The sequence below is a fragment of the Anastrepha obliqua genome, chromosome 4 (assembly GCF_027943255.1).
Source record: "Anastrepha obliqua isolate idAnaObli1 chromosome 4, idAnaObli1_1.0, whole genome shotgun sequence".
In the NCBI taxonomy this organism is placed as follows: Eukaryota; Metazoa; Arthropoda; class Insecta; order Diptera; family Tephritidae; genus Anastrepha; species Anastrepha obliqua.
The window spans coordinates 103,805,407-103,830,216 of NC_072895.1; the positions used below are offsets into that span (position 1 = coordinate 103,805,407).

General features: G+C 35.4%; 1 protein-coding gene across 8 annotated transcripts in view; it reads right to left on the minus strand.

Annotated features, from left to right (window-relative positions):
* Window positions 1-24,810, minus strand: part of LOC129246207 (heterogeneous nuclear ribonucleoprotein L) — a 343,070-nt gene that overhangs the window by 130,730 nt on the left and 187,530 nt on the right. The gene's annotated exons all lie outside the window — the stretch shown is intronic.

Here is a 24,810-nt window from a genome sequence, read left to right on the forward strand (position 1 = left end):
AAAGTGAGTATGCAAAAGCTATTAACAGGATATGTGGCAACCCTATTTTGAACACACTTTTAATTCATGAATTTTTTATATGACTTTATAACTAACATTTCAATTTGGCATTAATATTAAAATGATCTAAATTTGATCTCTATAACCGCGCTAGATGGCAACCCTTTCTATTTTTCAGTGAGAATTCAAATCATTTTTAAACTTTCAAACCATAGAAATCCAAAATAAATTTGTTTTAACATTTTGCCGATCCTATGTGTAATATGTATTTTCAGTTTTGGCAACTTTAAAATTGCAAACATTACAAATTCACATTATTTTTTCTAACTTTTTGGCAATCCTTGTGAAATATATTTTTTTTAAGTTCTGGCAAACCTATAGAAAATACGTTTTATAAGTTTATGCATTGAAGTTTTTTAGCATTTCAATTTATTATTGTTGCGAACTTTTAGTACTCAAGTTATCCATTAATATGTTAATTACCTTGTCAGTGCGAATTTTTATAAAATTTTTTATTAATATTAAGCTATAGATTTACCCTTGTCACGAAAATCTTGCGTGCTAAGCCCTCGGGTATAAAAAATTTAAAGCAAATTAAGTTAGGAACTCAAAAGAATATGCACTTTTTGGGCAACTATTAATTAAAAAAAAAACAATATTTCATTAATTGGCACTGCCTAAAAAATTTATTACATGAAAATCAAGCCTACGCGCACACACACATACACACATACATCTTCTATATAAAATTGCACAACATTTTCGTACTTCAAATAAAGCAAATTCAGGTCAGCTTTAGACGCTTTGCGTTTTAATTTAGAAAAACTGAATTCATTAAAATTTATAGGCCGACATCGCTGCCACCACCGCCAGCGCCGCCATTAGAATGCGCGCAAGCATTTGGCAATGAAGTGGCGACACACCGCAGCTTACAATGGCCGCGCATAGCACAGCATATGTTGAATTTATTCTAAGCCATGTAAAATGCATACAACTACTTATACGTTACTGGTCATAAGGCTCACAGTCAAACTGGCTGCCTGTCAGTATGGCTGTTCATCCGTCAGCTACCTGTTATGCCCATTTTCGACCGAACTATTGCCAGCTGCAGCTCGAACTCATACGCCGGTTAACTGAGTCAAGGTTGCTAAGCAACAGAGCATAAAAAACAAAGAGTTTTTACAAATCACAAAATATTACACTCGTGCATATATAATATATAATTACAACAACAAACCACAGCGATAGGGAGTGCATAAACGAATTTGCGCTGCGAGCACATAAAAATTTTCATTCAACATAATTGACATGAAATATCTGGTAGTTTTTGATTTTGCTGGTTTGTCGGTTGGTTTATGGACTGGCTGCATCTCAGCCTCATGGCTGGGAATATTTCTGGGCAAACAAAAAAAGGTGTTCAGCATTTGATTGCAGCTACACAAAAACCACAACTTCACATCTCGAATTCATTTTACAGCTGCAGTATTGCCAATTTTGTAGTGTTCGCAATTCGCTTGACCGCTTTAGAATGTTGTCAATTGCACATTTATGTAGTATACTCGTACATATATATTAGTATACTTATGCATGCCTTCGTATGTGTTTGTGTATAGTTCACGCGTTAACTGCTGCAATTCAAAAGCTCGCTTCATAAATATTTATTGGTGATTTTATGGTTTTCAATTCCAACTATGGCGCGAAAGTGGTGTTAATGGTTGGCAATTGAAAATTGGAAGTGGCAGAATTGCCGATCATTTTTGGAGTCTTATGCTCTGCTGTGTGTCTCAGTTAGTCTCAGATGCTTTGAATTAAGAATTGCGAAAAACTAAAAAATTGCAATGATTATCCACCAGTTTATCGGATATTAAACTCAATCTTTCGAATCAAAGGTTAGTTTGGGTTAAGTTGGCGGCAAAGAGACTCAACCGTCAAGTAGCAGCTTAGCGCCGCTTTGATGCCATAATCCGCATTTGTTAGTGTAATGGATAAAGTTGAGAATTTTATTATTATTTTAGAGTCTGAAGTTCTTGCAGAGAAATTCTGCAAAGATCTGTTTCCTAAAGCTTACCAGAGGAGTTCAACTGTGCCCTTCATCCGAGTCTTAGGGAGTTTTATGGAATGCCTGAGTCTCTTTTGATTGTACCAGCTCCATAAGAACTTAGTCTTACGCATAACGCCATTGTTTGGTGTCTGCATGTATCTTTTAGCTTTAGCTCTTTTAGAATACTAAGGGGTTTCCAATAAGACGTTTTATTTTGATATTCAAAGAAAAATGCTATTTTTTAATATAAATGGTCGGATGTTTATTTCATTATAAAGAGGAAGGTATGCCGTTAATAGTGGAAAATAACATCAGGCACATGACCACCACGACCACGCTTACAGGACAATATCCTTTTTATGAAACTTTCCATTACCGAATTGCAAAGTGGCTGCCTTATGTCCTCGATAGCCTCACGAATGCCATCTTTGAGGTCTTGAATCGACCCTGGATGTTGACGTAGACATTCTCTTTCACGTGGCCTCAAAGAAAAAAGTCACAAGGTGTTAAATCACAAGATCTCGGTGCCAATTGTGATCACCTCTTCGAGAGATAACACGGTCCGGACACTTTTCCCGTAAAAGATAAATGGTTTCGTTGCTTGTGTTGCACGTAGCGCCGTCTTGTTGAAAATAAAAGTTGACCGGACCAATACTATCCATCTTTAATCATCTCTCAATGGTGATATATAACACCTGTTATTGGAAAACCCTTTGTTAGGCAGCTGACATTGAGACATTTATGACCTACAACTGCATTCAGTCACAAAAATATTGGAAAAAGTTCATTTAAAAAGCGCGAAACATATGTGTAGTCTCCATTTTTTTTGCTGCAATATAGCCCGTACTTTGTTTCAAGAGCCTGCAGGTATTCTGACTATATTATTTTGGGATGCAAAAAAATTAGTGGCAATAAAATAACCTGTCCTTTTTCTATTTAGTATATAAATAATTGAGAAGCATCTAAACTTCATTTGTGTAGTAAGAATATCTTAATTGGTAAATGTCACGATAATTTATTTAGTAATAAATAACTTTTAAATTACATTAATTATGATAATTTTATTTTTCCACTAAACTAACCACAAAAAACTCACCACCAAAAAGACGAATGCTCTACACCTTCATCATCACACAGTCAAGTATTGCCACAACAAATGCATACACATACATTTACATAAATAAAATACATCATATATAGTACACAACAAATAATACCTGCAACATTTGCACAAGACACGTTCCACACGCCGCAGCACTGTACACCGCATCCTCGCAACAGTTTGCGCCCTGCTTGCTTTCACTCTGCTTCTGCTCAGACACTTTGCTTCGCCATCGCCACTACTCATACTCGCTACTACTCACACGACTACTACTAACCACCCAAAAAGTTGCTATGTTTCGTACACTTATCGTATGGTATTATTATTTTACGCCAGCTACAACAACCACCAAGTACAAGTACCATCAAAAATTGCTGTTGATTGAAAAATTTTGTAATTTGAAATTTGCAAAAAATTCAAAAACATTTCAAGCACTTTCAAGCACCAGTACATAAATTTGTTGTTTGGGTAAAATCAACATCTCTCCGTTTTGGTTTATTTTCTCTTCTCTGCGGGCGCTCAAAACAAAAGCATGGTTGTTGCTTATTATTATTGTTGTTATTGTTGCTGTTATTAGTAGCTTTGCACACGTTTTGGTAAACATTTAAATCGTGTCTCGAGGTCAGCTCACAACCATCTGGCAGATCTTTCGCAATATCCTTGCCTTGCTGAGTATCTCTATTTCATATATTTCAGAAAGCGGCTCGATTTTTTAAATACCTCGATTTGCTTCGCAACTTTTTTCTTTTGGACTTTTTCTTTTTCTTAGCACACTTTCACTTTTTGGGGCAACAGTAGAGGTAAGCTAGCATTAGGTGTAATTTTTAAAATAGTAGTAGTAGTGGTAATAGAATTAGTAGTAGCTCTAGAGTTGCTTGTTAATGTGGTGACCGGCAGTTGGCTTTGTTGTAGTCGCTCATTGCAGTCGGTGGAAATTATTGCTGTTGTTCTGGCTGTCCCCGCTGTTGTTGCTTCTGCTGGTAAACGCATATCGCTAATTGTCCTCGCCCTCGCCGTTGCTAACCCTGCACACAGACAAACAATCGAGAATTGGCATTTTTCAGTTTCAAATTTTTTCATTTTTAATTTTTTTTTTTTGGCTTATTTTGTTTTCAAATTTTTCATGAATTTATTTAGTTTTGCATTTTGGATTGTTTCTGAGAGAGCTTTTTGTTGAGATTTTGAGTTTCGAATTTTTTTTTGGTAATTTTTCATGTTCGTATGTGCAAAAATTTGCATATAATTTTTTTGAGAATTTTTTTCGTATGCTGAAATTTTGTTTTCTTGTTGTTTTGGCTTGGTATTGGTTTTGTTATTTTTGTTTACTGATAGAAAAATATATTTAAAAATATTTTTTCTGCATTTTTTTGGCTTGAATGCTGCATGGTAAGAATTTGTGGTGGAAGGCACTTGAGAGAGTTGACTTTTGACTTGTCTGCTTGTTTGGTTGGTTGGTTGGTGGGGGGTTCTGATATTGAACTGGCATATTTTGTAATATTTTTGAATTTTTTTTTTTGTCAAAACTTAATTTTTTTTGTTTTCTGAAAATTTTCTTTCTGTTAATCTTAGCAAAATCAAAAGTTCGTTGTACTTGTTGTTGTTGTGCTTTTTGTTGATTTGAAATTGAATGTTTTTGAATTTTTTTTTTCGCTTGCAAATACAAAATCTAAACACTGCTTGCTTTTTTGCATTAAATTTGTTACCAAAATTGTTTAATGTGCATAAAAAGGCTTATAATAAAATACTTGTGGTTGTAGTTAAAACTGCACACAAAATTGTTGTTGTAAATTTGTTTTGTTTTTGTGTTAAAATGAGCTTGATTTTCGGCATTGTGGTTTTTTTGTACTGAGCTACTCAATTTGTGCTTGAAAAGTTGCCTAAATGCTATGGTCTGAAAAGCACATCTTATACATATGTGGCTTTTGTTGTTGTTGGAACTGCCTAAGAACTCTCGATTGTGCGTCAGTTGCACAATGCTGAAAGGGTTAGAGTTCTTGGCCGGTCATGAATCCGTGGCCTGTGGGGCATGTTAGACCCCACACTATCGTAGGCAAGTTGTTGTAAAAATATGATTGTTGTTGTTATTTTGTATGTTTCCTGATTGTTTTTCTAGCTTGTGCATTTGCTTCTTGTGTCGTTGCTTGTTTCTTGTTGTTTTTATCGAGTATCATCACTCTAACCACTACTAGCATGCGCTTGTGTAAAATTCTTGGTTTCAGTGATTTTTGTGATTTTTCCGCTTACATATTTTAATGAAGTTTTATCGGTGTAGTGTTGCTGCCTATCACAGCTTTTGGCAAAAATTATACTTTACTAAGATTTTGTGACATTAGTTGTGTTAGCAACATTGTTTCTTCACTTGCCCCGTATGAGCGGTGTGATTGTCTTTTTGGCAGGGTTAAGGTGTTAGGTGTTTGTTTTGAGCTTAAAGCTTTACTAATGACTTGTGTTTTAGGTTCTAAGCACATAATATTTTCACGTTATTCTTGGATGTCGTTTTGGTTGTTTGTTTTCTGTGTTTTTTTAAGTTATCGCATGTGATCTAAAGGCGGCCGGAAAAATTACCATATCTACTCTAAACTTCTTGCTTGAGTGAATAGTTTTCTTGTTGCTTTTATTATTATTTTACAATATTTTGTATGTTGTTGTTTATGCATTTGAATTAATAGTTTTTGCGACCATTCATAGACAATTGGAACTAACAATATTTCTCAGAAAAGCTCAACTTTTATTTTACCCTCCGTGCTAAACGTACGCTTCTGATATCAACTTTTCACACATTTGCCAACAATGAAAACAACCAATACATACCACTACCATTTCCAACACATGGCTTACTGCTATGCAGCTTCGCCAGCAGACAAATTTGGCATCTTCTCTCCGCCTCCTCTTTCCCCCCAATGTTTATTGGCTAATTTATTAGTTTTCCAATTTTGTTTGTCCGCCATATTTAGTGGTTTTTACTTGTTTGTTGTTGTTGTGACTTGATTGTTATTTGATTGTAGTTTGCTTGTTTACCCACTTGTTAATGTTTGTTTGCTTGTTGTTGCTATTGTTTGTTAGAAGTGCTTTATATGTGACCTCACTTTGTGCGATAATTCGTATTTTATTTGTTTTTGAATCCTTTGCAAAATCTGTTGAAGCTTTTGTTTTATAGTTGCTGGTTTTGGTTTTGGTTTTGGTTGTTTTTTATTGTTCTTTTGCTCTTAATTTTATTTTTTATATTTTTGTTAGAAGTTTATGTTGCTGTTTATGATGATGTTTTTGTTATTGCTGTAGTGTTTTGACCTGTCTTTTCTTCAAGTTTGGTTTTTTTGGCTTTGTCTTTGTTTTGTGGGTGGTTGCTAGCACGAACTTGAACATTTTTAAATTAACTTTACGAGTGCTCGAGTTGGTGGCCATCGCAAGCTGGTGGCGCTATGGATGTTTTGGTGTTGGTGGTGATTGTGGAGGTATAGCATGAATTGTTTAGAATGTACCTACCTGTAGTTTGGCTGACTCCAGTTGTTGGTTTTGTTAGAGATTTTTTTGCAGTTTTGTTTCATTAGTTTGTGTTGCAATATTAATATGGTTTGCTGTTTTAAAAATAAAATTACTTAACTTAAGAATAGCATGGGAACACTTAGCGATACACTGAGAGACGTTGTGTTGTGGTATCTGCATGGTGTTGCGCAAAGTCTTGAAATCTACTTCGTGAACTAATGTATGCAAGGACGAAAAAAGTTGTCGAACAGCTAATTATCGAACTTGCAAACTAACAAGATCCGAGTGAGGGTAAATTTTTTATTATTTATTAGAGGAATATTAAATTTTGCCCAATTAATAGAGATTAGGCTTATGGAGCTTGGATTAGTTTAATATTTGTATCTTATTGTGAAAAAAACTTATAAAATATTGCTTTAAAAAACAAGACATATATACACCTTTGTACAATAGAATTTTTACTATTTATTAAATTTGTATTTTTTCATAACAATATGGTTAATACTATATTACAACAAAAACCGCAAAACTTAAAATTGCAAATGTTGCAAAAAGTATTGAAAAATTCAAGAAGTTTTCATGAAAATATCAAATTTTTTAGGCAGAATTTTTAAGCGAAATTCCAAGCACCCTATGATCAGAAAGTACCAGGACTGTTTAATTTAATCGGGCCAAGCAGTCAATAAAGAATATTATTTATCCGTTTTGAAACGTTTGAGAGATGCTGTACGTCGCAAACGGCCGGAAATGTGGGCAAACAATTCTTGGTTTTTGCATGATGATAACGCGCCATCGCACCCAGCCCAAATTGTGCTGGACTATTTGACCAAACACCAAGTAAATACCATCGTGCAAACACCGTATTCATCTGATATGGCCTCGTGTGACTTCTTTTTGTTTCCCAAGTTGAAGTTATCACTTCGTGGAAGGAGATTTCAGTCGATAGAGGAGATCAAAGAGAATGCGACGAAGGAGCTGAAGGCCATCCCTTCGTCGGCTTACCAGGAGTGCATGGAGGACTGGGTTAAGCGTTGGCACATGTGTGTTCCTTCAGACGGGTCATATTTTGAAGGAGATAAAATAAATTTGCCTGAAATTTAACTCTGTTTTGTTTTATTTAAACATTTCCGATACCTTCTGATCATAGAGTATATATTGTAGTTTTAGAGCCCATTTAATTTTAGTCCAATAAGGTGCAAGTTTGGAGTCGCTAAAAAATCGCGTTGATTTTTGACAATTTTCTTTTTTTCAATCAAAAAAATTTCGTCAATATGTCAAACTTTTTAATCAGAATTTTCAAAAGACCTTGGAGTACGCATGATCAGTTAGAAGTGGCTCGAAAATCGCGCTGATTTTTTACAAGTTTTTCTTTTATGGTGTGGCAAACATTGCATGCCATTTATAGTTAAACTGCTCCCAAAGTTAATTTTTAGCCTATTTCTGTTGTCAGACTTTAGTCGTTACGATTTCCATCGCATGTCTGGACACTGTAGCACTCTTCTTTTTAAACAACTTTAAAAGAAATATGACTTTAATGACCGATTTCCATGCTTGTGCCAAGATTTGAACTCTGATTTCAGTATTTTCGATATATCGAACTCGGTTTAAGAAAATTATCTTCTCTCAATGGAGATGATAAACCTCTAATTAAGCAAATGATTTTTTCTGCAGTTAAAATAATTCATATTTGTATGCACGCAGGCGGAAGAAAAGAGCGAAATCTTCAAAGAAAACATTTACTCGTACTTTTCGCTGGACTAGTCACAGACTATAATTTCTGGCTAACTCAGACGAATTCGTGTATTTCTCAATACACGGCATTTGTAAGCATATTTAGGTGGAAACAAAGGCTATGCAAATTTAAACGAGTGAGCGAAAATGTCTGCCCTTTACGCTTTTTCAAATAAATTTCCGAAACTTACAGGTCATCAAGCTGTCCGCATGACTAGCACCTTTAAAATGGTCGCAAGGTAACTAACGTTGGCATTACGTGACCTTTACACCTATCCTTCTAAGAGCCTTTTATAACACACACCCACGTGCATATCCCTATACACACACACATTGTCATCATTGCTGGCACTTTTCGTAATGCAACAAAGGAAAATATTTATTTATTCTAACGCTGGTCAACATTAGTGGCAATAAAATTTCCGCAAATAAAATACAATATCATCAAGATAAAAGAAGGTTGAAAATAACACAAACAGCCAACCAAATAATAGGAAATGACATTGAGGGATAGCTGAAGAAGCGTCGCTAGTAAACTAGTGAGTGATGGTGAGGGAAAGAATTGGTGACTGTAGCTGGATAAGTAGAGCGGAGAAGAGTGTTAGGGGAATTAAGGCAGGCGAATGAGCACAACATCTGAGGAAAACAACAAGATAGTCGAATCGAAGCAAAACTTGTAATAGAAAAAGGAAATACGTGTACGTATGTATGTGTGTAGGTAATAGTTATTTTGTAGCAGCTGTAGTCATGGGAGTTGAAGTGTCCACTCAAGCTTTGCTTAGTAGCAACAACGAGTGACAAAAATAAATGTTGATTTTGGCATAATCACACACACATACACACACACGTGCGTTCACACAGAAATACACTTTACAATAAAATGTAACGCAAATAGCTATGAAAAAACTACAAGCAATTTAACCAAATCGGATAGAATGCAATGGGAATTGAGGAAATGTGAAACACAATGGGGAGGAAGAAAATTGTGGGCAATATGAAATGAAATGAAGACAAGCAATAATGATATTTTCGGCAATGGAGACGCTTGTGCGGGCATACACATATTTATTTAATCGCATATACAGTGGAGCAAAAACATGGCGCAGAGAAGTTCCGCAAATCAACTACTAAAGGAGGTGCGCGAACATAATAGAATACATACTATGAGTTCTAGGGTGACCCAAAAAAAGTGTTTTTTAATTATTTTCAATTTTTTTACCTTTAAAACAAAATAAAAATACGAAAACTAAATATTTGGAGGTCACAGAAGATTTTTATTTATTTATTATTTACCCCTGCCTCCAACACTTTTTTACCGTAGGTAAAAATTGAATTACGGTAGGAGAATGATTTTGTTGTATAATTTTTGATATTCTTTTGAATTTTACGGAGTTCTTTTTTGAGCTACCCCAATATGTATGTACATACTCAGTGAGAGGATAAACAGTGAGTGTCTCAAACATTCGTATAACGAATTCGTTATACGAATTTTTGCGACAAATTTGCAATATTTTCAAAATTAGATTCTTTGTAAATTTATTTCAAGACAATAAGACATATTCTAAAATATACAAAAAACAAAAAACTGTGTCCGAACTTAAAAAAAACTGAAAAAATTAATTCTTACAAATAAAAAAAAAATGTACAGATTTTTCAGAATTTTTTCTGGTACGTAGCCTTCAAGCTCACTTAATTGCAATAAAACTTGGTGCAAGATTGAAGTAGCTACAGCGGATTATTTAGAAATTATGAGTGTTTTGGCGGAGCATTTTTTTACATTCAAGTAATTTTTGCTGCTACAGAAAAAATTCGCAAATCTGGCAAAAAAAAAAATTGCATGGCTCACGAACCGTTAACAGTAGACTTCGAACATGCAACGCATTGTACTCTACTGTACTGTAATTAGAATTGTGGGGGGTTGGACAAGCACTCAGTCAGGAAGATCACTGAACTACACCCGGATAGATTACGGTTGAAGAATAGAGAGACAGGATAGATATTATATGGATGGTAAGACGGGCAAATTGGTTGGACACCACTCTTCTGCGAATCTTTTGGATTCACTGATAAGTCTTACAAGAGCCGGAAGAGGAAGAGAAAGAGTATGAACTTTATCCATACTCAGAATAGCACATCCCAACAGCTGGAGTCTGATTCTAGATAACGCCGGACAGCTACAGAGAAATTGTTCTGCAATGTGCTCATTCTCCATACAGGATAGGCATATTGGATCGTTAATGATTCTCCATAGGTAGCCATATACTAACAACAGACGTTGTGCCTACACCTGCTGCTAAGTTTTAGGAAAAAAGGTCGCTAATTTCCAGTTCGGTTCTTTTACACAGAACTTAGTACTCTGCAGGAGCCCAACTCAAACCAACTCCTTTTATGGGTAGACCTCATGAAGCTGTCAATCCGTAAGCGCCCCGATGCAGAATTAACCCCTAGGAAGGTTTCAGGGCCCACTGGTATGCGTGCAGAGCCTTCATTAATCAGTTTATCAGCCAACTCATTCCCTGTAATACCGCAGTGTTCAGGCATCCAAATAAGACAAACTTTGTTGTGTTTTGCAACACGGTTCAGTTTTCTCTTACATTCACCGACCAATGTCGAAGAGCAGGGTAGGCTAGCAGGGGTCTCAGTGCAGCCTGACTGTCACCGCAACTGTATTGTACAAAAGTGAGTTGGTCTATATGATCTACAGAGCTGCACAACTGAAAAAATTCAATAAAATCTTTTCTTTTCTTTTTCTCAAGTTGCTTAGAAATTTCCAACTATGATTTATACTATTTTTTTTTAAGTAGGTATGGATTACATTTTTATAAAACTAAGTAAACGCGCACCACTGCAAAAAACAAAGAAAAAACTTGCGGTCCGTTAACTATTAGCTCACAGTGTTACATGCTAGTATGTAAAAATATATTAGTACATACTCGTACATGCAAGCAACCATATATATTTATATTTGTTGTCTAAGAAACCCCTACAGCAACCGCCTTGGGGGCAGAAACGGCTTAAGAAGCTGTGGCCACCCGCGTCCGTCTTGCTCAGTTTCAGGTTAAATGAAAATTGCAAAACGTTTACTGTTTGTGGCCATCAATGGCAGGAAATGACAATACATTCCCCAAATGTTACGCACACAAGCGCTTGTGGGGCAAAGGAGCGACAAGGAAGTGGAACAAAAGCAATCAGGAGCGCACTCAAAAACACAGCCACACTCAAAGGAGGTGCACGCAAGGAAATTGAAGACATAAACGCACTATATTCCACACACAAATGCATATAAGAAATAGATAGCACAAACATACAAACATAACTGTGAGACAACCAGGGCATACAGCTATTTCAGTAATTTAATTTCGTCTTGCGTGCGCAATGGTCCCATGAGTGTGTTCTCAACAAATGCTGCTGTCCAGTGCGTCAAGAAATTTTGATGAGCTCCGGGAGAAGGTGCGTGTGTGTATGTGTACAAGCATGTCCCAGTAATTGTAAATGGAACCATTCTGCCACACAATCAAAGCGTTGAAGAGTTGCATTTCATTTCTGTGCCAGATGCTGAAGATGCATACATTCGAGCTGAGAAATTAAATGACATAATTTGTTAAATTATTTATATTAAGTTTAATGCTGTCAACAAAATGTTGTTAGCAACACTAAGTAAATATTAGTTTCCCATTAAATTGTCAAGTAAGTACCGAGTAAACACTGATTGATATTTGAGCTGGTCGAGAGTGCAAGGAATTGGTCACAAACTGAACTGCCGAGTTTCAGTTAATTATAACCATTTAAATCTAACTGATTTCTTTAAAATAATAAAAGAAAAAAGTAAATAAAATAAATTGTTGAGCCTTGGATATCACTGACTTATCGAGCTTAGCTCTAATTAACCTTTGAGAGCAGAGGATGTGTGACACCATGACCGAAAGTGCCTTCCAATGGTTTGGTCATCACATCAGTTCACTCATCCCCTTTTAATCCTTTGTGTTTATATACCCAGTAGATAATGATTTGATTCTTAGCTCGAAGCTCATATATTTATCTTGGCACTGTATTGCCCTGAAAAAAGTGAGTTGCCCTTAAAGACTGCCTACCGGGTAATGAAGACATTCACATGGGAGTTAAGAAAAGTAGAAGTAAGGAATTTTTAAGAAGAAAAGTAAGGCATTTTTCATGTAGAATTCGAGCTGAGATACTTCTTTAAATGTTTCTACTTCCATATCGGAATTCACCACTTAATAGGGTGTAAGACTAGAAAAAAAGAAATAAGATAAGACTAAAAAAATCTGTAAATCATTGAAAGGCATGTGAAGGCGGCCATGGAAAGTAAGGAGTTTTTCACGTAGAAATTTAGCTGATGGACTACTATTTTTTGAATGTTTCTACTTCCATTTTGAAATTCACTACTTAGTAGGGTGTAGCACTAGCGAAAAAGAATTCAAATAAGTTTGAAAAAAATCTGAAAGTCATTGAAGATGTGAGGGCGCATTTGGAGTTCTACATTCAACTCGGGGTTCATGACATAAAGTCAGGTAAAGAATTCCAAATGGAGAGCTCCACCTGCGGGACTTTTATTCTTTAGATGCTTTAAAAAGCTCTTTTGATGGAACCACATTAAAGCAATCTAACTAAAAATTTAAATATTATTTCACCAATGAAGGACTTTTAAGTTAATATGACTGCGCGAATTTCATTGAGTTCTCGACAAGTAAAATTAAGCTATTGGGTCAGCTGGATTGTAATTCCGACTGAAACTAATTAACTTCGTGCAATTTAACTGTTAATAGCCACTAAAGACAGTCGCTTTCTCACCGCTACCCAGCACCACTCTATTCATTTCAATGAATGCGAATATCGCAGAGTGTCACAGAAATTCGTGTGAATTAGCTGGTTGCCACAAGGACATGCACCGCTAGCTACAAATCGCCTAATTCGTTTAATTCACTTTATTCATTAGAATAGCAGCGGAATTTTTCATTTCCAAAATAGCCAACCACCATTTCTTACCCTCTATATTGCTCACCACCGTTAAGCGTACATGCCACCAACACACCGCACACTTGCAACAGCTGGCAATACTCTCAAGCATTCAACGTCATTTCATTCCATTTTAATGTCATTTAGCGCGCGCTACAACTACGCTTGAAATGCTGCTGCTGAATGAATTGAATTTAGTAGCGCTGGCTGTGTGCGAAAGGAATGTGCAGCAAGCAACTAATAAAGCGCGGCAAGCAACCAGCGAATGAGTGAAGTGACTTAACAACAACTGTGTGATCGATTGAATGTCGTCCTAAAGGGAGTAGGGAATGGAAGTGGTGTAGTGGCAATGAGCACCTGATTTGTGTATGTATGTGCATGTATGTGCATATATGTATGTATTGGCCGTGGCATGTCATACAGTTTAAGGCAGAGTAATCAAGAAATAAAGGTATGTGAGCGAACGGGCAAGGCAAAGAAAGCGCAAAACGAGTGACAGCAACGAAAATCGAACGTCCTTGAGTTGAAAATACAATAGTAATGCAACAACAATGTATGGAAATTTTTTGATAGAACAAATGGTGCACAAAAATAGAATAACAACAATACCTATATTGAGGCGCGTTGTGATGCGGCATGCGGCAACAAATCGCGTGACAAGCCAAAATTAAATCGCTGATGGCGTACCGCAACGACCGGCTGCTAGGCTACGAGGCTACGAGGTTGGCTGCCTACGAGTTTATGTACCTACTTCATCACAAGCTTAATATGGATTGATGGGATTGAATGCGCAGTAAAATAGGTAAATAGAAATTGATGAGTTCGTAGGCGGCAGCAATAGCGGAGAAGCTCGTAGCAAGCAAATTAGTGAAAAATTGCAAAGCCTTAAATAGAAGGTAAACAATGGGCTGTGGGAGTGAAAGGCGGAATGATGGTGAAGGCCTCAAGCGGTGTTGGGTGGAAAAGAAGAGCGTGCGAAATACATTGAAGACGAGTGTGTAAGTAAGAGCGGAAAAGGAAAAGCAGAGTAACAAAGTGGAATGCCTTGATTGCATATGAATTGTTATATTAAAATAAAATAGCATTAACTTTTTTTCAAGCAACCTGGAAAATGAAGATTCAAAAGCAGAGTATATTCAGATTTCGAAAACGATCATTTTAATATACACCTGTGTGCAAAATAATGGATGCGCGACGAATTAACAAGATTGGTCTCGTTCCCACGGCAGTCGGTTTTACGTTACCGAAGAGACCCGGATTTATATATGGTTAAGGCCGCTCATAAAATAATATCTGCCCTTCGAGTCGGCTGAAAACTGTAGGTCCCTTCATTTGTGGAACAATATCAAGACGCACACTACAAATAGGAGGAGGAGCTCTATGCTGATACAACAGCAACAACCAAGTATTATTTACCGTTTTGCATTTAGTTTCTGTTTTTTTATATTATGTTTTTGTAAAAGTATAGTACCTTCTATAACAAAAACCACATAACTCAAAGCAGCAACCACCTTTGTGCAGAATTCAAACAATTTTTTTCAGAATTTCAAAAACAAAAAATATAGGGTGGGCCATGTAAAATTTGTTTTTTGAATTTTGAAGATTGAACATTGTCATTTATGAATGAAAAATAATATCGTTCAAATGACTGCCACGACTGGCTTTACAGTAGGCCATTCGATCAACCAAATTTTTAAGCACATTTTCGATTGTTTGGGCTCCAATTTCATGAATGGCAATTTCGATTTCGTGTTTTAAAGCATCAATCGTCTCTGGATGGTTCGCATAGCATTTGTCCTAAACGGCTCCCCACAAAACATAGTCCAACTGGCTTAAATCACAGCTCCGAGACGGCCAATTGATATCGGGATTTCGGCTGATTATTCGGTTTTCAAAAACGGTAGCCAAAAGTTCGAGTGTAACTTTGGCAGTGTGACAAGTTGCACCGTCCTGTTGAAACCAAATGTCGTCCATGTCATCCTCTTCAAATTTGGAAACAACTCGTTGAGCATGTCACGGTAAGGCTCGCCATTTACTGTAACCGCGGCTCCTCGCTCATTTTCGAAAAAAATGGCCCGATGATGCCGCCAGACCAAAAACCGCACCAAACAGTGACTCGTTGCGGATGCATTTGCTTCTCTACAGTAACGTGTGGATTTTCTGAGACCCAAATCTGACAATTTTGCTTATTGACGTAGCCACCGATGTGAAAATGAGCTTCATCAGAAAAGAAGACGAAGACTCACCACTTTGGAAATATGTTTTCAATATTTCCCAATTTTGTTCAAGCGTATAGCGTCCCATTTCGTAAATGTCAAACCTTGAAGTAAATTATGAACACATTTGACATGTCATTTGTGTTACCATTCTCAAAAAAACAGGTGGTTCAAAAAGCAAACGCTATATGGCCCACCCTGTACATCCAAATTTGCAATTTTTTATTCACAATTTTTAAAAACCAGAACAAAAATGTTGAAATGTTAATGCAATTTTTTTAAATACTTTTTTTTTTTTAAGTTTGAGCTGACCTCAGAATTTTTTGAAAAATTCACGATATTGCATATTATTAGACTGGAGGCGAATAGGCTATGAAACTGCATACCCCATTTTTTTTTGTTTTGTTTTCAAAAATTTTGAATAAAAAAATTGAAATTTTAATGCAAATTTTTTTAATTTATTTTTTTCTAAGTTTGAGTCGCCCTCTGAAGACACCAAAACTATCAAATTCGCGCTGAGTCAAAAGAAATGGAATGTATAGGGTGAATGTATAGCCAGTACAGGAGTTACTCAAATTCCTCAATTCAAGCTAAGCAGAAAGAATTTAAGATGATGTACGAGCACTGATGGTACTTCAAGAGACAGCAGGAAGGTCCCTTTGATTTTTGGAAGGAAAAAAGATTGTTTGTTTTTAACCTTTTTTTTGTGATTTCCATTTGCTGTATGCAAAAGAACTTAGCAGGCACGGGTATTCGCGTGTCAGACAGTAATGAAGCGTCCTCAAACGCAGGCATCAGAACCTACTCTGCTTCGTCAACAAATCGACAGCCGTGAGCAAATGATATAATTGCAATTGTTGAACGAGCACTTTGGCGGAGCAGGCTTTTAAATTGGAAATGCTGCCTAACGTAAAATAGTTTAGGCTCAATGCAAGTACAACACACACATAAACAAATGCACAAAAAAAATATATATGTACGTGGCGAGCAAGCGGCAAAAGAGAGAGTAGGTGCAGCGGAAACGAACCAATCGCATGCAAAAATATTTATGACAAAAAGTCTAGACATTTGTGCCGCCGGCTTTTGGAGCCATAGTTGCAGTGTGCACACAAAAAGCTAACGGAGACACTAAACAACGGTAAATGGTGAAAATAGTGAACAGTGAACGGTGAACATAGCGAAAAAATTGCACAAAAATACAGCAGCTGCAAAAGAAAAAATGTGGCGAAAAAATAAATAAAATAGACAAGAAACACTTCAAACAAGCAACTATGTAAGCATTTATGTTGCAGCAATGATGGTAGCGTTGGTACTGAGGCGGACGCGGCAAGGCAAGGTGTAATGCAGCCAGCAGCAAAACACCAACTAACGCTCAATCTATTCCCGCCCATGACAGCGTGAGTAGACGGACGGAAAAGTGGGCGGAAGTTGCAGCAGTCGCTGACGCGCTGCAGCTTTGAAGTGCCAACAACAATTTGCACATTTTATTTCTACCAAAAAACAAAAAAAAAAAACAAAAAAGCACAAAAATGCCGGTTAAGGCGGGAGGATGGCAGCAGGCGGCGCATCACTTTCATGGCATTGTCTGGCAGTAAGAGCTGCCAGCTCCAGTCACTCAGTGTCAGAATAACAAAAGCGATCGGATGGAAGGTGCTGCAACGGTCGTTGGCATTGCTGTCAGGATGGCTTAACTGGCAGCGACCTTTGTACGACAAGTGACAGCGGCACATTGGACACATTGGTGTAGAACGATAAAGGGGCAACAGAAGCAGAAAAAAATAAACAAAAACAAAAACAGAAATACAATAATGGAGCGTAACAAAACATGCATAATAAAGGAGCGCAGAGTGAGATAATGGCAGCAAAGTAGATGGGAAATAAGCAGCAAACAGCAAACAGAATAAATGAAAAGTTTAAAAGGGCAGCAAAAACAAACCAAAATCAGAAGGAAGAAAAAACGAAAACAAAATTTCGAAACAAAAAGCAAAGAATTAAAGAACTGGAAAGAAAAATGTAGGAAAAGGCGTGCAAACAAAAAAAACTAATTAAGCAATATAAAGAAAAACCGAACATGAGCGCGCGCTTATGAAAAGTTGATACGTCAAATTGCAAACAAAATCAAACATAAATAAACCAGCAGCAGCGGAAATTAAAGAAAAACATAAAGAATAAGAAAAAAAACCAACACACGTGGGCGCTTATAAAAACTTGAGCCATTAAATGTGGCGAGAGCACCAATTAAATAACAGGTGCCAAAACAGCCCACACACATACACGCCAACAACACCACTGCAGCCCACACCACCAACGCCCGGCTGAAAGCCTTAATGAATGAGACTCGACACCTCTACGTACAAAAGCCACACAGACGAGGGCCGTCTGAGTGGAGCGGATATGCCGGCGTCGAGTTGTCTACCATGGCGGACGCTGGCTGCTAGACGTTGAAAATTTTATTCCAGCAATAAAAAAGAGCGACAACTATCAAGTCACACACTATCACCATCACCATCACCACCAGCATCGCCGCGGCCGGTGTTTTTGAAGGTGGGAAAGCAAGCAGCAGCTGTCTGGCAACTATTTGCAATACATATTTAAATTGTCGTCTAATTTGTCGCGCTGTTGCAAAGCATCATCATCATCATCAACATCAGCAACGGCATGAGAATGCAATATTCCACACATTTCACATTTACTACAACATAAACATTTAGCATGGAATCGGCAATGGTGTTGCTGCCATGAACGCCAACATAAATGCAGGCAATGACAGTAGCAGCGGCAAGCGGCAATCGGCAATAGGCGGCAATGGGCAATAGGCGGCCGAAATGTGCGAGTGCTGCGAGCAAACTGTGGGCGGTTGTACAACAACAAACGCCGTTTTGGCCACAAAGTAAATGGAGAATGTGGCAAAGACGAGTGCACAGTTTGTTGTGGGCGCTGATATGGCGCGCATATTAGTGAAATGTTGACACTAATAGCCACATTCATACATTTATCGCTTTAATAAAAATTAAAAACTGTGGCAATATGTGACTGAATGGCGCGTGCGGTTGTCGGAAATTATATGCCTTTTTTAATTATTATAATTTTTTTTTCTTTTTATTGTTCGTAGTTTTATTTTTTTTAAACATTAACGAAAAAGCAAGCGAAAGTAAGTCGTCGATAATGCATGGCTAATTTTGTAAACACTAAAACTCGCCATTGCAGCTAAACTTACGTTTATCGTAAAACTTAGCAGTGAACTACTATGGAGTTGGCAGCTAGCGAAAAAATATGAAATTTTAAGAATATGTATAATAAAATCTTTAGAAAATGCAGTAAGTAAGTGAAGCCTCTTGGGAAATCTTTATTTGTTGCAAACTGTATAACTTCACAGTAACCCTCTCCACTCCTACGCAATGATCAGCAGTTATAGATGAATGCCATTGCCCATAGAAGAAGGTAAGCAGAAATACCGGCTGGCAAAATATTTATAAGAGAAGATTTATTGATGAGATAAAAAAAATGGCATTCATTTAATTTGCAAAGCAAAAATAAGAAAAATAGCGCACCACTTTTGAAGTGAAAAATAAATGAGCTCCTATGATACGCGCACAGCGTTTAATTTCACTGTGGGTTTGCCCACAGTGGTAAGCGAACAAGTAGCAGACTAACTGTTGCGCGTTGCTTGCGCGGGAGGAAGTGAGAGTGAAAGAATTCAGACGAAAAACGAAAAGTGACTATAAAAGCACAAAGTCCCAATTCGTTAGCGCAGTCTGGTGATTCACGCCGAATTACAGTTACTTTTTCACTCTCAGCTATCATCAGCTACATCAGCCAAAATTAGAGCAAGACATGGCGAGATGGAGGGTGCACCTTTTGTGTCACTGCATCCCGCATTTCATAGTCCGCGACTAAGTTGTTTTGCTCCTGTGTTCCTCCGCTCATGGGAGGATATGGACGATCAAAAACGGTGTATCGTTCGTATCTGTTGGCAACACTGGGGACCAGTTCTCGTGTAGCTGGAATTACTTTTGATCAGCCAAGTTGACCTGAACTGGCAAAGCAGTGAGCAAGAGTTGCGTGACGCGCTTCGGCGTCAAAACTTTTGACTTTTTAATCAGAATTTTTTAAAATTTCCAAAGTGCAAGCTTCGATTGACTAAAAAATACCGCTGATATTTGGCAATTCTTTTTTGTCGATTTTCGAAGCCGTTCTTTCCATACAAAGTGAAAGCCTGAATTCTACATAAAGGGTGTCAGATTGGCGGTACTTTTTTCAATAGGGTTTACTTGACAGATGACGCGTGACTACTGTCAAACTAAATACCCTATGATCAGACAGTACCGGGAAGGTGATGTTGACTGTTTTCTTCAATTGCCAAGGCGTAGCGCACCATGAGTACCTTCTATCGGGCCAGACAGTCAATAAAGAGTATTATTTATCCGTTTTGAAACGTTTGAGAGATACTGTAAAAACAATTCTTGGATTTTGCATGATGATAACGCGCCATCGCACCGAGCCCAAATTGTGCTGGATTATTTGACCAAATACCAAGTAAATACCATCGCGCAAGCACCGTATTCATTTGATATGGCCTCGTGTGACTTCTTTTTGTTTCGCAAGTTGAAGTTCCAACATTTCAGTCGATAGAGAAGATCAAAGATAATGCGAGCTGAAGGCTATCTCTTCGTCAGCCTACCAGGAGTGCATGGAGGACTGGGTTAAACGTTGGCACATGTGTGTTCCTTCAGACGGGTCATATTTTGAAGGAGATAAAATAAATTTACCTGAAATTTAACTCTGTTTTGTTTTATTTAAACATTCCCGGTACTTTCTGATCATAGGGTACATCATTTTTTCGGTATTCATTGACATTTCATTAAACAAAATATGCGCCCCAACAACGTTTACAAATCGTATACATTTTATTATGAAAATCAACGCTCTGTGAGAAGTGTTCATCGCATGCTCATCACCCGAATTTTGTTCTACAATGAGGCTCATTTTTGGCGTAAAGGCTACGTTAACAAACAAAATTGCCGTATTTGAGCTGAATAGCAACCCGAAACCATTCAAAGAATGGCTATTTTTCAGACTTGGACAAATCCTATTATTCGGAAGAGATCAACATCCTAGAAAACCCTAGAAACATCGAACAATAAAAAAGGGTTTATACCAAAAAATTAGCTAATTTGTATTTTTGCACGAAATTGTAAACGGACTTCATATGAATTTAAACTCATGAATGTCGACCACCTTTCCAGGAAGGGAAACACCTTCATTTCGCACACTTAAATGAGCTCATTGCGAGCGTCAAGGCTCAAAAAAGGACGCATACAAAACTCAAGATACTCTAGAATAGCTCAATGGATTAATTCTGCACAAAATGAAGTAAAGGATTACCGTAAATAACACGTAATTACTACCTCCTTTGCACTGCCTTAAACTTTTGCACAGTTATCTCTTTTTCACAAATTCATTGCATACTTTTTGGCACCTAACCTTATACTACTACACAAATATGTAGCTTTTAACCCTGAGATATTCCGTTTTTGTGGTCAAATTCATGCAATTACATGAAAATTGTGTAGAGCGTTGAGTTGTTATTGCTAGCCAGCCAGTTCCATGTAGTATTTGGGTACGTAAATGCAATTGTGCCCAAGTGTGTGTGGTTTGATACTAAATAATACTTATTTAGTGGATGTTATTGTATTTTGCCATTGGATTTATGACATTGTAAACGCTTTTGTTTTGAACTAAACTTCATTGTTGTTGATAAAATATTCCACTGGGTTTTTGGGGAAAAGCGTTTATTGTTCTCGTGTTAATTAATTGTTGTGCTCGTATACTCCACTGATCCCTCTTTTGTGTGTATTTTCACTAGCATTTTGTACCCAAATTGCGATGTATGTAGTAGATAAACTTTTGAAGAGAATGCATACATAAATCAATGTGAAAGATAGAGAGAGAGAGACAGAGCGCTGATAAGGAGGTTTGGTTCTTGTTGTTTGTCTGTGTGTAATAATCAAAAGTTACATTTTTACATATTGTTTTGGAATTTTGTTTGACTTTTTTTTTTCAAATATACTATATTTACGTATAGGTATATAAAGTAGCTGCATAAATAAATACTCTAAAAGTTTTATTGGCATTAACAGTTTAAATTTGTGGTATATATAAAAGGAACGAATAATAATTTGCAATAGTTTTTTTGAATATTTTTTTTGTATTTGTAAAACTTTCGTCTTTTTGGTTGGTTAATTCGCGATATAGCCAATTGTTTTTTTCTTGTTGTTTTTTTGTTGTAATTAATTTCAACAAACTTTTAATTTTAATTTTTTAATGAAATTTTCAAAATATTTAAACTATTTTGCAATAACTGGTATAAAATTGTTTATTTCAAATTAATTTTAACCCTCGTAGTGCCTATTAGTTTAAAATTTGGCGTTAATTGAAAAAAGTTGCTACCATAAAATTGCTACATATTTTTTACTGAAATGATTTTTCGACAAATAACGGTGTAAATGCAGTGTTATTGTATAGTTGCTGTAATGCAGTATGGACAACACAATGAACAGTGTTTGTAAGAATGAACAGTTTAATATTAAAAAAATATGGAAAATTGTTTCTACCAAAAATTTTATTTAAAAGCTTACAAAAAATGAAATAAAAATTTCACAAATGTGTGCAGGAGACTCTTTCTCTGATAGTTGTAAGCGAATAAAGCACACATACATAGAAGGTGACGTAAAAGTAGTCAAGAATATTAGAAAATTTTTTATCAACATTTTTTTTAAACAAGCTTACAAAAAATTAGAAAAAAAATTTCACAAATGTGTGCAAGAGACTATTTCTCTGATAGTTATAAGCCAGTAAAGCACACATACATAGAAGGTACGGCAAAATTAATTAAAAATATTCAATTATTTTTTTTATCAAAATTTGTATTTACCAAAAATTTTTTTGTATCAAAATTTTTTTTTAAAGAAGCTTAAAAAAATTTAAAAAAAATTTCAGAAATGTGTGGAATAAACTATTTCTCTGATAGTTATATGCGACTTAAGTACATGGTGACGCAAAATTAATCAAGAAACTTGTCACATTTTTTTTTCTTTTTGTTTTTTTTTAATTTTATTAAAAAAGTTAAAAAAACTCAAGTGACTATTTCTCTGATACGCTAGCTAAGCTCACATAAACACAAGATGGCGAAAATTAAGCACCATATCCGCGAATACTTAACATTTTTGCAAATGACGTCGTACGCTAAACATATTTGACACTTATAAAATAGATTTTCATCACTCAAAATCATTGTTTTCTAGTTAGTAAAAAAGCTATTCAAAAAAAAATAAAAAATTGATGGTTAATTTTGCGCCACTTTGCATGCGTAATAGCAGTCATTTGTGCACAATTTAAATCCATTTCCTTACAATTACGCCACAATAAGTATTTACGAATTGATTTCTGCACAGTTCAGTGTATATTTGTGTGTGAATTTCAATTCGTAGGTGTATATTTAGATGTACTATATGTACTATATATGTATGTGTGTCCCTTTTGATTTTTCTTTCACGAGCTCACTAAATAAATTGCAAATTAAACGAATTAACGTAATCCTTTCAGAGTTAAAAAAAATGCAAAATAAGTGTGTATGTATGTATGTATGTATTTAATAATAAGGGATTTTATTACAAGCTGCGCTTGGCAATATGTAACTGATTATGGGGCGCATGTCAGTAGGCAAATATTCATGTAAAAATATGTCTGCATATTCCTTTGTGTTCGTAGGCATGTGTGTAAGTGTTTGGATGTGTGTATATTGGCATAGTGGAAAGGTGTGGACAGCGCGAAGTTGCATGATTACAAATTTTAATCAATCAAGTAAATTACTTTTTAATTTTTCCCCTTTTTTTAATGTTTTATTTGCTATTTTTCCCAATTTTTTATGTTGAAATAGGTAGAATTTTTTTGCAAAATCTTTAATATTTAAATATGTAGAATTGCTTATAAAGCTTTCTTTTAATGATGAATTCGGTAGAATTATCAAGCTTTTTATTTTTTTTATTTACTTTATTTTGTGTTATGATTTTTGTATTTTTTATTTGCTACTTTTTGCAAATTTTTTTTTTTTTTAATGTTGAAATTTAATGCTTTAGTTTATACAATCGTTTTTAAAATTATGCATTAAAACGAAGTGCAAAATGCGAACTTGTGTTTAGTTGTTGCTGTTCTTGTTTTTATTTTTTATTTTTTTATATTTTTTTTCTTTGTATTTTTTGTTATTTTTTTTTTTAAGTGCTACATTTTGCTATATTTAGTAGAATTGAATTGGAATTGAATCGAATTTTTTTAATATTCGTTTAAGACTCAAAATACGTACAATTGTTTGCGAACTTCCTTTTATACTGAAAATTTGATTCCAATTTTTTATGTGTTATTTGTTTTACTTTTAGTTGCCTTTGCAAATCGTTTTTTAGCTTTCGTTTAATGCTGAATGTGAAATTTTGTTTTTTTTTCTGTTTTTCTTATTTTTAAGTTTTATTTGCTCCCTTTGCTATTAGAATGTCTCTCGGGGTGAGAGCTTCAGAGCTTACTTAGATTCGTAAAAGACAAGAAGCCTACTATATACAAGGAAACGTAAGGGTCAAGCTCCTTCTGGTACCACTAAGGTCCAATAAGTCTATGTGAGGTTTTTAGCCAGCCAGGTCAACCTAAGCTAATCTAACCTACCCTTTGCTATATTTATTAATATTGAATTGGAATTTAATTGCATTTTTTTTAATATTCTTTTAATACTAAAATACCAACAACTGTTTTTCCACTTTCTTTCACAGCAGAATTCGATCGACTTTTTTTTAGTTTTTATTTTCTTCTTTAATTTTCTTATGTTTGTTTACTTTTTGCAAGTTTTTTCTTAAAATTAATGTTAGTAAATTTTTAGGTTGAAATTCGCAAATCGGCTTTTAGCTTTCGCTTACTGCTGAATTCGAAAACTTAAAATTTTATTTTTTTCTTTTTACTTTTACTTTTACTATATATTACATTATTATATTTAAAATTTTTTTATTAATAAATTTAAAAACTTAATATATTTAAAATATTTTTTTTAAATATATATTATTTTTTAGTTACTTAATTTTTTAATTAAAAATAAATTTTTTTTATTTAAAATTTTTAGTATTAATTTTTTCATATTTTTTTTTAATTTCTTTTTTATTTTTAAATTTTCTTTTAATTTTTAGATTTTCTTTTAAGTTTTTAATTATTAAGCTTTTGGATTT